The sequence below is a fragment of the Canis lupus genome, chromosome 38, assembly GCF_048164855.1.
Source record: "Canis lupus baileyi chromosome 38, mCanLup2.hap1, whole genome shotgun sequence".
NCBI classification, from domain to species: domain Eukaryota; kingdom Metazoa; phylum Chordata; class Mammalia; order Carnivora; family Canidae; genus Canis; species Canis lupus.
Window position 1 is genome coordinate 7,510,896 of NC_132875.1, and position 15,587 is coordinate 7,526,482.

General features: G+C 37.2%; 1 long non-coding RNA gene across 2 annotated transcripts in view; it reads left to right on the top strand.

The window, feature by feature from the left end:
- LOC140626707 (uncharacterized) overlaps nt 1–15,587 on the top strand; it is a 128,124-nt gene that overhangs the window by 80,985 nt on the left and 31,552 nt on the right. For both annotated transcript variants that reach the window (XR_012025746.1, XR_012025747.1), the window contains exon 5: nt 7,826–7,966. This is a non-coding gene — a long non-coding RNA (uncharacterized lncRNA). The remainder of the gene's footprint in view (nt 1–7,825; nt 7,967–15,587) is intronic.

A 15,587-nucleotide genomic window follows, 5' to 3' on the forward strand; every position in this document is an offset into this window, starting at 1 on the left:
ACGATGCATTCTCTGGGGGAGAATCTCAAGCAGACTAGAGTTTGGGTGGGTTCTATACATTGCCTTTGAAGAAACACACAATCCTGTGAGCCACATTTGCAAAACTGAATAAAAAATGACTCTAGAATAGTTAAACCCAACTCCAAAGGCTTTAGGAAATGACGGCTTAAATAGGAAGCATGAAGCATGAAGTCTTTCATGTCTGGCTGATTTGAGGAAGACTAGTGGCTACATTCCTATTATCTCAAAGTTGATTATTTTTAATTTACTTAAGAATAGAAGTGACCTCTGAGTAGTGACTTGGGGAAGGGGTGGGGCTTTATTTATTGCAGTTTCCAAATCACTCTGCAATTCCATCACAAGGAAGAGTGACTAGTTGCTTAGGAGTAGTTGGAATAAGCCTTCGATAATCTCTCAAGTGGTGTGTAGAAGTGTGTAGAGAGGACACAACACTGCGTTGGAATCACAGAGCCCGGATGTAGTTATGGTTCTGGGACTTGGTAGCTGTCACAATGGGAGATTTACTTCTCCGCTCAGTACCTCCTTCCTTACCTGTAAAACGGAGAAGGTAATGCTACCCTCTCAGGCCTTGTTGGTGTCATGGAATATTGAATAAGAAAGTAAGGGGCTGAGATCTACTGAGAGCTAGTTGGAATCTGTATTATGCTTTTCTTGTTAGCCAGTAATTATGGTGGCTTTTCAAATATTTCAATGTTACGAGTGTTTGCTCTTTGCAGATGTGAGTGTATAGCTCTGCTTCTGATTCAGTTCCAAATGGAGCTTTTTGGTTTGGGGATGGCAGTAGCTATGCCTTTGCTCCTTTTCAGCAGTGAAGCACTGGCCCTTTGTCCATAGATTTGTAAATGGTCATCCTGTTTGTGAATAACTCAATGGAGAAATAAGAAGTTGGGGGAACCCAGGAAAGCTAACAGAGCTAAATGTGTCTGAATTTGGTCTCCTTTCCCATAAACTGGGTATATGCTGTGGCCTCGTGCTTTTCCCTTCAGCCAGAATTCATCTGTCTGAAGGATTTTGTTTGCAAACCTCTGCTAGGAGTTCTTGGCTACAACACTGGCTTGGCTGGGCCTGATGGTCCGGTCGCATAGCTCAGTTTCCCACCACACATGGAGGGGAGCCACCCTCATGTGAACATTAACATCTTGTAATTTCTTTTCTGCAGCCTGAGTCTATGGTGAGCTTCCCAGTATGACCCAACAAGGAGAACCATCTGATGGTCTAGTCTATGTGTAAAGCTTTCTCATTTATGTGGAATGTAAATGTTTTTGAGTTTGAAATGGTTTGGGCACTGCTTCCCAAACTTACGTACATATAGGAATCACCTAAGGGGGATCTTCTTAAGAAGCCCTGATTCTGATTCCATGGGTCTGCAGTGGCATCAGAGATTTGGGTCATTTGAACTGTCTAGCTCATGGGCCTCACTTGGGAGAGCAAGGCTGCAGAGATAACAGGAGAGAACTGACTTTATAAAAGAACCTCTTCCATTCTTAAAACTCTCTACAGTCACACAACTCTAGACACTGAAGCCTTCTTAGCTGATAGGTGCTAAGTAAATCAAAACCTGTCTGAGGCAAAAGATTCACTGGTGTCTGGAACACACTTGGTGCATTTCAGTAGGAGGCAAACAGGTACAGATGGCAAAAGTGTCACTCAGGGCGGAAATACAGAGCTCATAGCCAGACAGTTCAAGACGGGGGAGATGAACAGTCCCCACGAAGAGAGAAATGCCAGAAAACATGGAGAGTGTCATGGAGACTTGTTACTTTTTCTTGTTTGGTATTTAATCCATCACACCCAGTCATTGGCTAAGGAAGAGCAGTATTTATTCGGGCAGTTTGTCCACAAGTCTCTCTATCAGTGGAACTTAAAAATAGTTTGTTTCATAAGTGTAAACATCTTTGGCTTTGCCAAAAAAGCCTTTTATTGTAATTGTAATTATTTTTATTTTTGGTGTGAGGAGAGAAAGAGGGCACTATAGTTGTATGTTGATGAAACACACTGTTGGAAAAGTGAAAAAAAAATAACACAAGTTGATTGTTTGCCTCTGTGCCAAAAAGATCTCATTTGATGGAATTTTACTTATTTACTTTTGACAGGAATTAACTGTTGGTCTTGTAAACTAATATGAAACTTTGGTCTCCTCCACCCCATATTCCTGACACGTGCAATGAAAACTGTACAGTGTTTGCCATTGTATTTCTCTCCAGAATTTTATTATACAATACGGCAAAAATAACAAAAATAGTCTCAAAGAAGGGATTATTGCAGCCATCTATGCATTCCTTTCACCACCAGTTATATTAGAAGCATTAACATCTTCATCAGCATCTTACATTAACACCTTTGACTTCCTTTCATCATCATAGCAGAAAAATTGTAAGGTGTATTTCTTATAAACATCAGGTGTGTTCCTGAAAATCTCTGTGAATTAAATAATTTTTCCATTAGTTTACAAGATTATTACAAAGTTTCTTCTAATGCTAACATTTCAATTAAAGATCCTTTGGTTCCCAATCTCATTGTCAAGTAAGCAATGATCTGAAAACCAATACTTACGTGTACTTTGTTGCTGCCAACTTACAGAGTCCTTCAGAGAATTCTTTTGTCATTTGAATTGCTACCCTTATGATTCATTTTTGAATCATTTCTATCCTGAACTATCCTAAAGAGATTTTGGAAGTTTTAAAATATGTTCACATGTTGCTCGATATTCCTCTCTTAGACAGGTGGAGACTGAATGTCACCCCCTCCCATCCTCACCCCTTGGACATGGCTTCAGCATTTCTAAATGAAGAGAGTTTTCTAGAAGTGATGATGTATGTCTTAAGAGACTAGATCATAAAAGGCATGATGTCTTCCTTCTTGATCTCTGTCACTTGGATCACTCATGCCAGGGGATATCGGCCACCATGTTGTAAGGACACTCAAGCAGTGCTATTGAAAGGTTGGCGTGGAGTAATTAAGACTTCCCTTCAACAGCAATTAGGAATCTAGGACTCTTTATGACAGTCCTGTGAGTGAGTCATTTTGCAAGGGGATTCTGTAGACTCAGATGAGGGTTCAAGTGACTGTACCCTGGGCCAACATCTTGACCACAGCCTCATGGAAGACCTCCAGCTGAAATCACCCAGCTTCCAAGGTAACGATCTACAGAAACTCTGTGAGATAACATATATTTATTGTTAAAGCCACTAAGTTTGGGAGTGATCTATTATACAACAGGAGATAATATAGAAAATACATCTATTATCAAACAGGCATCTATTGAGGGTTGGCTGTATCTCTGAATATTTAGGGAATTTGGGCATGTGAAGGATAAATATGGAAACAGCTATACATCAAGACTAACTAAAGAAAGGGGATGGAACCTGAATGGTTAAAAATAAGGGTTCCATAAAAAAGTTCCAAATCCCTAAGTGACCACAAGTCATGAACTACTGTAAAATTCCCTGCATGTCCCAAGAAGAAAAGAGGCTGGGAGGCCACATCTGGGGGAGGAAGTGTGAGGGATGACAGTGCTTCTATGATCTGTTGACTTTGTAAAGTAGGCTGCACACTTACTCCCCATTGATTCTTCCTTTATATTATCAAGTCCAGTGTGGTTTGAGTGCATTGCTCTGTTCGATTTATGTTAGTTCACAAAGCAAGAAATAGGACAAACCTGTTATGAGGACAAAGGGCTCATACTACGCAGTTTTTCTCTCCAGTGTCAGTACAAGTCGATCTTACAGACTTCAAGTGGAAGAACATTCATGTTAGCGAGTGCTCTGGCACATTCCATCTCTTTTCCTTGGAAGGGGCTCAGTGTCCTGCATGGCCAGTTCAAAGGAGAGGCTGGAACTCTGGAAAAAAACCAAAAATACTAACCACCTTCTTCCTCTTTGACTCTTAATTAGAGTGGACCTAATTTTTTCCCTGTTATTTTCTTTTCTTCATCTTTAAAATGACATAATGTGGATCAATTTCCATTGTGCTGGACTTCACAAACACCTTGTACAGATGGAGACACAGGACTCTGGTTGTTGTTGTGGTTAACATATTCCATTTAGAACCATAGAGCTTTGGTGCTACAGAATGTCTACAAAATCAGTTGGTCTCCTAGTTTGCAAACAGAGTCCCACAAAGCGTTAGGGTTCCTCAGTAGTGCTCCAATTTTATATCTTTTCATATGCTTGGGTTCTGGCCATATTTATTTAAACAAATGCTCCTGGGCCTCTGATTTAGTTATTGCCCTCATATTTAAGATGCTTAACCTGAGGTTTCAAGAAATAAATGGATTTGTGTAAAGTCACATAGTTTGTGGTGGCTGGTTTGACATGACCCTACAATGTAGGGTTTCAGATACCTGGAGGGTGGTCATCAAACATCCCATGCCATCTTCCAAAGAGCAGGATAAATGTTACACATTTACAGGTACAGCCAATTGGGAAATACAAGGATGTGGCTCAAGTTAGGTGTGCTTCATCTCCTCCTTCTCCCCAGTAGTTAACTCACCCCATCATTGGGAAGACTTTTTTTTCTTTATCTTGGCTAGATTTTAATTACTAGTGCTTTTTGACATTTTACATATCTAGTCAAATACTCTTCTTTGAGAATTTGTTACACTTCAGGGAGAAGGAACCACTTTCCTAAAGTCATGGATACATTTCTATTGTGAGAATGAAAAAAGCCATTAAAATGTTTGAATCATTAAAAATGTAATTTCTCCCCCAAATAATATTGTTTTTACCTAGGGTGGACATGGACAATGTAAAAGCAACACAGTAGGTGGCTCTCTTGAGCAGAAAGATGTAAAAGGATTTTGATTCTGCAGCTCCCCTCAATTCAGGATAACACCTGAGGCGTCAGAACACGACCCCTCCTGTGGTCTCCAGGGGCTGTTCAACCCCAGTGGAAGGCTTCAAGCCATTCCATCCCCTCCAAGTCTTGTCCAACAGTAATTCATGAAGCTATGAAACGCCTAAGGAAGAGGATTTTCAATATAAGTATTTCCCACAAAGTTTTAAAGAAATCAATTTAATTATAAAGCAGGCAGTTATTAAGTGTCTCTAATTTTTCAATCTGAAGAAGAATATCCAAATTTTATTTGTATCTTCCATCAGGTTTATGTGGAGGGCTGGCCAAAGAGAAGGAAGTGCTGCTTCCTGCAGTTGTTCATAGGCCCCCTGGGTCTCTGGTTCCCCATTTCCCTCCCTCTGAGGTGACCATCCATTTTGATATTTGTAACTAACTGAAAACATTCTTTCTGCGAACTTAAGTTGGCAAAAATGTCAACAGGGAAAGCATTTCCACCTGATAAAAATGAAATAAAATTCTGGGTAACATTTAGCCTTTCTTTGTCTGTCAAAAGACTTTATCATGAATCTTTTAAGCTACTTACCAGTATGTAAAATTGAGTCAAAAATCGAATGTGTTCTTAATAAGTAAATCCAAGGGTTCTTGAAATGGTTCCATATTCTTGTTAGCTTGCTCAGATTGACTAGTGGTTGGCAATGGGCCTGTGATCCTGCATTTTTTTATGTGAATAAAGCTAATTAAATTGTTTTTAAAAAGTGCCATTGTGTTCATTTTGGAATTTGATTACGGGGCACTTGCAAGAAATTAGTACAGAAGGTTTACTTAAGAATAAATAAAAATAAAAAAATAAAATAAAATAAAAAATATCAGGTCTTACAAAATATTGTACAACTAACAAAATATTTGTAGTTGTTATACTTTCTTGAATACTTGTCATATACTGGTTTCTGCATCAACGATGCCTAACATACGTTAATAATATGAGGCATACAACATATAGTACTCTACCTAATTTCCCAATAACCCTATGAGGTGGTATAATTAGCATGGTTTTACACATGAGAGAACTGAGATTCACACATGTGGGTCTCCTGTGGTCTCACTGTGTGGAAGTGGATAAGAGGCAGAAACCCAAGAAGCCCCTAAACCTACTTGAACCACTCTCCTGTATAGCTTCCCTACTGCAGATTGGGTATAGTGTACCAGCAATCAAATTTACTGGCTTCCCTTTAATCACTTTTAGGTGATTTAAAGAAACATGGTTTTGCAATCTTTTATTTGCATCCATGAACCATGGGGTTTCCCTTTTTAGAAAAAGGCAAAGTGTCTGGTAGTGTGGCAGCAAGAAAACTGTACTTGATTCACCTTACTCCACTTTTCCATCAAAGCAACTATGATAATTCAGATGCCAAGTTATCACAACCAGAAAAGAAGATTATCAGTCAATTATTTGCTAATGTCTGTTAAGAACAACCCATTAAGGAATACTCAGGTGGCAAAATAAATCCTCAAGTTCATTAGTCAAGGATGAACAAACAAAAAGATAACATGAAGCCTATAAAAAATAGTGCAGTTGTTCATAAATCTATACTGTCCAAGGATAATACCACATGAGAAAAAACATACGCAGAAGAGAAGAAAAGTCACCTAGACCACATTCTCTTTACGTTCTCAACAAATTGGAGAAAGCGTGAGCTTGTGAAGCAAGAGTTGAGAGATGAGATAAAAGTGGCTTCGGGAATGCCAGCAGACATGAAAAAGGATCTGACAGGGGCAGGAAGAGAATTCTGGGAACCTAAAAATGCAACAGAAGAATCAAAATATGCCTTGAAAGTAGTAAGTAGAATAGGTAATGCAGAGAATCAAGTCAAGTCAGTGATATAGAGACAATGGTGATGTGGAGATATGTTGTAGACAAATATATCTGGCTATAGATGCTGAAAAAAGATCTTAAAAAATTAGAGAGAGGAATTTGCTATAGAGAACAGAAAACCAATTTTAGGCAAGCAACATTCAGAAGAGAGAGACCAAAACAAAAGAAAGAATAAGGAAAGATACATAGACGAAAACTTGACTGATCTAAAACGATCACCATTATCAGCAGCATTAGCAGCACTTCACAAATGTGGATTGTGATCCAAGGAGCTTACACCATCTTTCAGGATAAACTATTGATAGACTAGCATATTCTTGCAACTCTTTTTTTTTTTTAAAGAATTGAAAAACATGTAGTTTAACAAAGAAGAAAATTTGTGCTGCCCTTAGGCTATTCTTCCTAATATTTTATAAAACTTTATAAGAAAGTTTTAAAAAGGCAGAGTTTTGATGAAAAATGTTAACCCAAGAGTTCTTACAGTAATACAAAAGGTTGTTGTCTGAAATGTTCATGCTTAAAGGCCAAAGAAAGGCATTTTTAATCATGGAAGGATTTCAGAGAAAAATAGCACTCTTGTGGATGTGTGCTCGAAAACATGACAGCTGCTCCGAAGATGAGTCAAACACTCTTACCCGTGAATGGACAAATTCAACCATTAAAGAACCATAGTGTAAACTGATAACATTGAGAAAAAAAATGTTAATTCTAAATAATTGTTACAATTATGATTCCAAAATTCAGTGCAAAAGTAACATGATATAAACAAATTCAACCAAAATGAAATTTTGGTTTCACAAATTACATTTATAAAGGTTGGAGAATGCAGATAATTAGTAATATCCTAATTTGTTTTATCGCATAGAGAATTATTGCAGTGTACTGCCTTTATAATTAAAAAATTGTAGTTTCACATATGTCTTTGAAAAATTTGAAGTAGATATAAAGATATATTAGTTAGGAATGTATTCAACTATAAACACACCATAACCAATAAACAGTATATTCAACAATAGGGATTACTTTTTCTCTTATAATAAAGATTCCAGAGGTAGTTAGTTGTTGGTGTTGTTTTGGGAAATAAATCATCTTTAGAGATATATCTACAAGTCTTGATCCTGCCCTCCTGTTCACAAGGAAACTGCTGTGGCTCCAGCTGGTTGACCACATCCAGGCCAGAAGAAGGAGAAAGTGGAGAATCAGATGCTCCAGCAGAATCGTGCTTCATTTTACTGGCCAGAACTGTATCAAGGGGCTCTGTCAACTGTTACTGAACAGGTGAGCATTAAATGAATATTTGATGAATGACTTCATGAACTAAAATAAAGCAGCTGAAACATGCCACACATATATTTTAATAAGTTAAAGACTGTAAAATTGAGTTCAAAAATAAAAAATACACATATAATAAAAGGATACAGAAATAAACAGATGTAAACTTGTAGGAAAATTTACCATGTGCCTCTCATATTTTGAAAGATTAGGGGACTGAAAATCAAGGACTTAAGTTAGATAATATAATTTGGCAGGATTAAATAGTAAGTATTATTTAATAAAAATGAATTAATGTATATCTACTGAAAATAGAATATACATGTAGAATGTTCACAAAATAAATACAGGATTTTTAGGGATACAAAGAAAACCTCAACAGATTTGAAAATACAGATAGAGCATAATTACATTTTCTGATAACTTTGGCTCTTCATCAGGTTTAAATAACTAAAACAAGCAAACGCATTTAACCATGTGATAATTTTCTTAAAATTTCTTAAACAACTACTGAGCGAAAAGGGAAAATAAAATTTTCACTACAGATCGTGAACTGATACTGGGAAAGTTATTTAGAAAATTATCATATGAAGTGAACAGTATATCTATAGACAAAACAAGTAATTTATGTACTTTTGTGATTTATTAGGAGTGACAGTTTTATGTTTCAAAGATTATTTATTTATTTATTTATTTGAGAGTGAGAGTAAGCAAAAAGAGAAAGAGAGCACAAGCAGGGGGAGGAGCAGAGGAGGAGAGAGAAAGAATCTCAAGCAGACTCCACTCAGAGCTGGGAGCCTGGGGCAAGGGCTGGGGGGTGGGGGGAGTGGTGATCTCATGACCCCCAAGATCAGGACCCCAGCCAGAACCGAAAGTCAGTTGCACAACCTACTAATCCACCCAGGTGCCCCTAGTTTTATGTTTCAAAAGCAACAAAACAAATTTGAGTAAAATAGGGGAAATAAATAAGAATAAAAGCAGACAGTAAAGAATTAGAGAATGGAAATAGAATAATTAGTGTTGATTAGAAAGTTCAAGGGGCACGTCTTTAAGAATATTTATAAAATAGATTTAGGATAAGATTTATAAAAATAGAATAAGGATAAGGATAAGGATAACCGCAGCCCGGGTGGCTCAGCGGTTTAGCGCTGCCTTCAGTCCAGGGCCTGATCCTAGAGACCCCGGATCGAGTCCCACATTGGGCTCCCTACATGGAGCCTGCTTTTCCCTCTGCCTGTGTCTCTACCTCTCTTTCTCTCTTTGTGTTTCTCATGAATAAATAAATTTTAAAAATCTAAAAAAAAATAAGGATAATCAGGAGAAAGTGAGAGAGTATTCAAAAATAAAATTGAGAAATAAGAAAGGGCTATAAAATAGACATGGTAGAGAGGAAAACTATTAGAGATTTATTTGCATAATTCTAAGGCAATAAATTTGAAAATCTGAATAATTTGGACTGAAAATATAATTGATTTGATGTGATTTAAAAAATAAATAGAAGATTGAATAGAAAAATTAGCTTTGGAGAAAATAAATAAGGTATCAAAGACTTATTTCCAGAAAGACACTTGTCTTATTGGCAATTTTCCCCCCCAGTTGTCCAGGCATTGATAATTCTGATGCTATATAACTTTTCAGATAATGAGTGGGAAAAATCAGAGAGGATGACAAAACATGAGAGACTCCTAACTCTGGGAAATGAACAAGGGGTAGTGTAATGGGAGGTGGGAGAATGGGGTGACTGGGTGATGGGCACTGAGGGGGGCACTTGATGGGTGAGCACTGGGTGTTATACCATATGTTGGCAAATCGAATTCCAATTAAAAAATTTTTAAAATAAAAAAAACTTTTCAGATAATAGAAAATCATGGACAGCTATACAAATCATTTATTTATGCTAATTTTTATTAAGTTTCTCATTTTAATTGCTGTATAGTTAATATAGTGTTATATTAGTTTCAGGTGTAAATTATAGTGATTCAACACTTCCATATGGTCCTCAGTGCCATGCAAATAATTTATTATGATAACTTAACCTTGGTATCAATATCTGAATGAGGTAAAATGAAGTAGCATAGCTACAGAACTGAGATTTTCAGTATATTTCTCAGCTACCTACATTAAATGTATTGGGAATATGTGCAAAAATTTCAGATTTGTGGGTCCCACTCTTCCCCATTGGATCAGAGTCCTTAAGGATGGGGCCGAATAATATTAAATTCTTATTATCAATTTAATATAGAAAAATATATAAAAGAAAATGCGTTTTGAAAGTCTTAGAAAAATGTTTGCTCATATTACACTTTAATAGAAGAAATGTGGAAGATTCCAACAGTGTAGAGAGTACACAGTAAAAAGCATCCGTATCCCCCTTCTCTCGCCACCATCTTATTCAAGTTTTGTCCCCAAAGATATCTTCTGGTGTGAACAACAAAAAAGATGCATATACCAGTATCTATCTTTACTTATCCATCTTCAATAAGTGTAAAAATGTGGCCAGAATATGCTCATTCTTCTTCAAGTTGCTTTCTCTCATTTAATAAGTTATACTGCAAACTTTCTATATATTGTACACAGAAATCTATTTTTTTCCCTAATGGCAACATACTATCCCATCAAAAGGATATGTGTGTGTGTGTGTGTTTTTCTTTGAAGATTTTATTCATTCATTAGAGAGAGAGAGAGAGAGAGAGAGTGCACAAGTTGGGGGTGGGCAGAGGGAGAGGGAAGCAGATTCCCCATTTAGCAGGGAACAGGAGTGACTCCGTTCTCAGGACCCTGAGATCATGACTTGAGCGGAAGGCAGACACTTAACCGACTGAGCCACCCAGGCGCCTCAAAAAGATATGTCTCAAAATTAAGACTGATTGGTAAATATATTGGTTGTTTTGGTTTACTTTTGCACTTTCTACATATACTTTGTGAATACCTCTATGTGGTAAATATTTAGTAGCAGAGTTGCTGGGATCTAATATACATGGATTTTTAATTGGGTACCTATTGCCAAGCCCTTCCCTAGAAACAATAAGGAATACGAGTACCTGGTTTCCCACATCCTTGCCAGGACCGGGTGTCTTCATCAAATGTTTGGAATTTTGCTATATTAATAGACTTAAAATACTATCTGTTTTAGTTTTAAGTTGTATTTCTTTAATTATCAAAGAGTTTGGGAATTGTTTCAAATTATATTGTCCACTTACAGTTTTTCTTCTACCCCCTGTGAACTACCTGTTTGCAACTATTCTTTTTACTACTGGATTTCTTCTCCTTCTTGTGATAGATTGCTTGAGCACTTTGAAAATAATGGAATTGATCTCCAATTCGCTGTTTTTAACAAATTTCTATTGTCTTTTGGCTGAGGGGCATGTTTTCTATTAGAGAATTAAAATTATTCAAAAGACAAATTTATCTTTTTGGTTATGGCTTCTGAGTCCTGTGATCTTCATCTTTAAATTGTTTCCCATGTGGTGATTCTACTGCCTCACAGCTGATCTCAGTTATAAAAATGTATGTGAAAATCCATATTTCTGTAAAGAATTGGTGCAACTCACCCACTACAGTAAAATAGTCTATCCTAAATTCAAGAATGGTTCACCAGTAGGAAATTGATCAATATATTATTTCATAGCAGTATTTCAAAAGAGACAAATATAGTAATTTCAGCAGATATAAAAATGTAGGATACAATGTAACCTATTTCTCATGGAAGAAAAAGAAACTCTTAGAAAGCTGAGATGATTCTGTAGATGATTAAGAATAAGTGTCATGAAGTATCAGCCAGTGTGATGTTTAATAGTGAAGCACTAGGGACAATTCCAATTAAGATTGGAAAGCTGACCAGAATTCCTGCCCCTGCCATCATTATTTCAGATTGTTATGAACAGAATGTCCAGCACAACATGCAGAAAATGGAAAGAGGGTGCATGAATATTCAATGGGAGAGAACAAAATTATCATTATTTGCAGACGACATAAGTATATAGAGGAAAAATTCAAGGAAATCCACTTGAAAATTTCTTAGAATTAAAGTAATTTCAGAAAGGAAATGTTTTGGTCCCTTCCGGCTAGTATAGCAAAATACCACAGACTGGAGCTTAAACAACACACAGTGATTTATCATGGTTCTGGAGGCCATCAAGTCTGAGATGAAGATGCCAGCAGATCCAGTGCCTGGTGGGGGCCCACATCCTGGTTCATGAGCAGCTGCCTTCTCCCTATGCCCTCACGTGGTAAAAAGGGACAAGAGAGCTCTCCGGATTTCCTTTATAAGGTAAAATGGGGCAAGAAAGCTCTCTAGATACCTTTTATAAGGGCACTAATCCCACTAATCATGAAGGTTCTGCTCTCAAGACTTACCTCCCAAAGCCCCGCTTCAAATACCATCATGTGGAGGGGGAAGGTTTGAATACTATATGAATTTGTGGGGGAAACATGACCATTCAGTCGATTCAGGGAGGCAATAGAGAGTAAAAGTTCGAAGAAATTTTTGTTTTCTATGAACAAATAAGAAACAATGAGGAGAATTAATGGAGAAAAAATGGCTTAGTGTCTTTCAGAATGACGATTAATGCTAATTCATGGCCATAACTCAACAAAATATATGTGGAGTTTATCTGAAGGAATTTAAAAATCCACCTAAATCCAGCTAAAGATATAAAAGTAAACCTAAACAAAGGGATAGGTTTCTCATGTTCTTCCATGGGATGGTTAAGTACTTTAAAGATATTACTCCTCAGATGAATTTTTAGGCTTAATGTTATTGCAGTGAAAATCTCAGTCTGAAGAGTCATTTGGTAAATGATTCTGAAGTTAATTTCAGAGAGTAAAATGGGTGGGAATAACAAAATTATTTTGTAAAAGAATAGCAGTGCTGAAGGAGAGACTTTAATTATTAGATTTCACCATGTTTAATGATGATATTAGAATTAAAAGGACACCTGCATTAGGTAAGTTTCAAAATACACTCAGTATTGGTCCAAGTGCCTTAGCTGAAACTCTTGGGGCCAGATGTGTTTTGGAATTTAACATTTTGGAATTTAAAAGGTAATTTGGTTGTATCCTAAATAATACTGAATACCTTCAGTGGAGTCTGGACCAGTTACTCCATAATCAAATACACTGATATTTCTGTAACAAAACTGGGCAGGATACATCAAAACTATAAACGGCCTCCTACTGATATGGATCATATTTTTCTCCCAAATGAATGTTGGCACCAAACTCATGATAAACAGCTTTCAGTTTTCAGAAGTTTAGGGTTATAGATTGTGGGCCGCTATGTATGTGTGTCACAGGCTGTGTTCCTGGGACTCTGGGATGATGATTAGGTTGCAGGATGTGGGATAGGGAGTGTTCTTAGGATCATCATGGAAGCAAGTAGGGAATGGAAGTGAAATCAGGCAAAGGGAGAAATTGAGCTTTGATTCAATCCCAACACAGGCTTCAGCCACATGGGGAGGGGCTGATAGGGCCATCAGAATTCTCCTTAGCTGGGGGAAGGGCTGTCTTCTGCAGCTGGAGGAGTGAGTCTTTCATTCCTGAGGGGGGAGGGAGTCTGGGTGATACATCAAGGTGTGTACTGCATGTATGGCAGTGTAATATGTGATAAGGAAACATCATAAACCAATGGATTAGTCAAGAAAGAGTTTGGAGAATGATCTCCAGTAAATTCCTTACTTCATACTATATACAAAAAATAAACATGAATCATAAAATTAAACATAAGAAATAAAGCAAAGCATGTAGGAAATATGAATATATATTCTCTAGTCTTTAAAGTGGAGAGGGAATTATAAACATAAAAGCATGGAGGAAGTCACAAAGTAAAGGCAAAGATTTGAGGACAATTAAATTAAAAATTTTAAATAATAAAATCATCATCAAAATCAAAAGGCCAAAAACAAATGGAGAAAAAAAATTTGCAGTGCACATAGCCCAGGATTAATATACAAATGTACATACATATGTATAAATATACAGCTCACATAAAGTTCATAAGAATAGCTCATAAAAAAAAGAACAGCTCATGTAAATAAGAATCACCAATAGAAAAATGGGCAGCATTATAAACTGAGAGTTCTATAAGCATGGGAAAAATGTTCTCAAAATAAATTCAAAGAAATCCTAATTAAAACATTGAATTATTGGGACACCTGGGTGAATCAGTCATTGAGCATCTACCATTGGCTCAAGTTGTGATCTCGGGGTCCTGGGATTGAGCCCCACATCGGGCTCCCTGCAGGGAGGGACCCTGCTTCTCCCTCTGCCTATGTCTCTGCCTCTCTCTCTCCTTGTGTCTCTCATGAATAAATAAATACAATTAAAAACAAAACAAAAAAAACAAAAAAAGTCATTATATTTATCACATTTTTACCTATGTTAAATTCTACTCATGAAACAGAATGTTTAATGTTGGCAAGTGTCCAATACTTATACCCCCAATAAATTGTTGCCACTTACTTAGAAAACTTTTCTCTCTTTTTTGATGGTCATTCTCTCTCTCTCTCTCTCTCTCTCTCTCTCTCTCTCTCTCTTTTTTCCAAGCCAAACTGTATCCAGCCTTATTAAAGATACTTTTCATAAACAATCATGGTATTTCAGGCAGGACTTGGGCGGCCAATTGTTAACAGTATACAACAACTTTCAAACTCCCTTCTTCAATGGACTACCAAAATCAGAAAGCCACTATAAAACCCCATGAAGTCTTCATGTGATGCTCTGAACAGGGCAAGTTTAGAGTGAGGGTTGACAGTTCACATTTAACATGTTGTTTAACAACTTTTCACAAGCAGACCCGGACTTTCAGGAAATGAAATGAAAATGGCAGAATTATCAATCTGAAGATCCACAAGCTAAAAAAAGGAACTCTTTTGAGGGACGCCATCTCAATGGTGACACTGTAAAGTCCAGATTTCCTGACATACTGGGAACCATTTCATGGAGTCAGGTTCCAACAGGTCTCTGGGTTTAAGGGAGTCAAGTCTATGTTGAAGGCAGAGAGGGAGAAGAGTACATAAAAAAATGAATTTTAGTTTTTCCACACCACCAAGGTGGCTCATGTGTGTCAACATCGAGGAATCCCTCCTCCTGGGAGCCAAGAGGAAGTTTCTTAAAACTAGAAGGGGAAGGTGTTTTTCCCTCTTGTTATCAATCTAGCTTCGGAGATATTCTATTAGTGACATGCCCTTCCCCCAAAACAACAATGAAGTGTTCCGTGTGTTAACAACATAGCTTAAAAAAAAAAAAAAGTAAAACAAAATTCTGCATTTTTATAAAACTTGATAAAAAAATAGTATTTCAAACTGTACAGTCACCAGAAGTACACAGTTATCAAAAATGCGCACACTTCACTTGGCATCTCCAGCACCTTCAGCTTTCTGTGCCTGGTCTGTTTAGGCCTTTCCATTTTCTGCAGGTTATTTTCATCCTTGCCAGCATCAGCTTTCCCTTTTTTCCCTTTGGGTACCTTCTCTCCCTTCTTTGCAGCGGCCTTTTTAGGCTTGGGCTCTGGCTTTGGAGGAGCAGGTTTAGCAGATAACCTTGCAGATCTTCTCTGTGGCTCATCCTTCACCTTGGCTTTATCTCCTTTAGCCTCCCCTTCAGCCATGGCAGCCGTCGAGGGAGGGAG